The following is a 1697-nucleotide window of genomic DNA, read 5'->3' as shown; positions in this document are numbered from 1 at the left end:
GTTTGTCTTGTGCCCTCCTCACTTCTGTGGCCCAGGCGGCCGTGTGGGCTCGGTCAGTGCTGGGGTCCCAGCCCCGGGTCCCTGGGCCAGCAGCCCGGTCGGCCAGCATCACCTGGGAGCTCGTTAGCACGGCAGACCCGGGGCCATGCACACTGGACCACAAGCTACTGCAGGTCGGTCGGGTTGAACAAGCTCCCCGGGTGACCGAGTCACTGGGAGACTCGCTGCCCACGCTCTTCTGGTTCGAGTGCCGAAGCACCCCCGGCCCACTTTGCGGTGGGCTCCCTCTGTGGTGGGCTGTACCTCCCCCTGCTGCCTTAGCACCCGCTGCTTCACAGAAACACACATGTCCCGAGAAGGACCTTCAGACGCTCTGGAGCAAACAGCACGGGAGGCCCTGCTGTCCCCGCCCCGTTCACTGTCTCGCTCTGGCCACCACGCCAGCCCCCGGCGTGTCTCCACCAAAGTCAGCCCGAGCAGCAGAAACCTGTGTGTGTCGGCACGGCCCATCCGTGTGCGTGTCACAGAGCACCGCCCTGCCACATAACTGGCTCCTCGTTTAGCATCGCGTAGCTCCATTTCAGAAGGCACTTCCGGGTGAGAGAGATGCGTTTACCTCAGGGTCAAGTTCGAGAACACCTCCTGCTTTCAAAGAGTGAGTGAGAACGGCCTGTCCGTCCCATGGGCTCTCCATCCTGAGGGCTGTGAGTGCCCACACCTCCTGGCTGACCTTGGCCCCAAACTGTGGTCCTGATCTGCCAGTCGATCCGAGATTGGGGTCAGGTTTTTTTTTTTTCTCTGAAAAGCTGAATTGCTTGCTCACGCCTCTGAGGGATCGTCTGCAGCTCGTGCGCACTGGTCACTTCCAGGCAGACTGGAAGGGGACGGCCAGTTCCCACATGCGGGCCGGCCACTGTCCTGTCCAGCTGGGCCATGACTTCTTAGTCTAACTCACTGGTTGCTCCTGAGCCCTTGCTTCCAGGATGTTCTCTAACATGCAGGCAAGTCCTCTTTAGAAGCCAGTTCAGCCCGATGGGAGGGAGCTGGGATGAAGCTAAGGAACCAGCTAAGACCTCGGGTCAGAGGGCCAGGAGATATGTGGCAATCGGGTCCTCCCCGGGGACGCCTCGTGCTGCACTGACTCAGCTGTGTGACGGGAAACAGGCGCCCCGTGTGCATGGACTGGCAGAGCCTGGTCAGGGTGGGCTGTGCGCCGCGCCCCCATGCCTGTTCTCTGGCGCCCCTGGCGAGCTGACCAGTGACCACACGGCTGCGATGAAGGTCATGGGCTTTCCTCTCTTAAAACAGCCTGAAACTGCAGGCTCTGCAGATGGATGGCCCCAGATAGTGTCCTGGCCAGGCTTCCCAGGCACCTCGAAATAGCCCTAGATTTCCGGGAACACCGCGAGGGAGGGTGGGGCGTTTCTGCCTTGTTTCTGTTTGACAATGCTTTGAATAAAACGCTCTGCAGCCGAACGTTGGGTCTCAGAAACCAGATAAGCATTGGGTACAGCCAGTACCAAAGCCAGGCCTCCTCCTGGGCCCATCTTTCCAAGCTTTCCAGAAGCAGCCAGAGTGAGAGGGCCTCGCTCTCGTTTCTGCACCTTCGCAGGCGAACTGCCACTTGGGCCTGTCTTTAGGAGCGAGGGACGGCTCCAGGCCCGGTACCGAAACGGCTGCTGAGTGTGTGCCCTGTT

The sequence above is a fragment of the Phyllostomus hastatus genome, unplaced genomic scaffold, assembly GCF_019186645.2.
Source record: "Phyllostomus hastatus isolate PE091 unplaced genomic scaffold, TTU_PhHast_1.1 phas_scaffold_216, whole genome shotgun sequence".
Classification (NCBI taxonomy): Eukaryota; Metazoa; Chordata; class Mammalia; order Chiroptera; family Phyllostomidae; genus Phyllostomus; species Phyllostomus hastatus.
Note: the sequence above shows the minus strand (reverse complement) of the source record.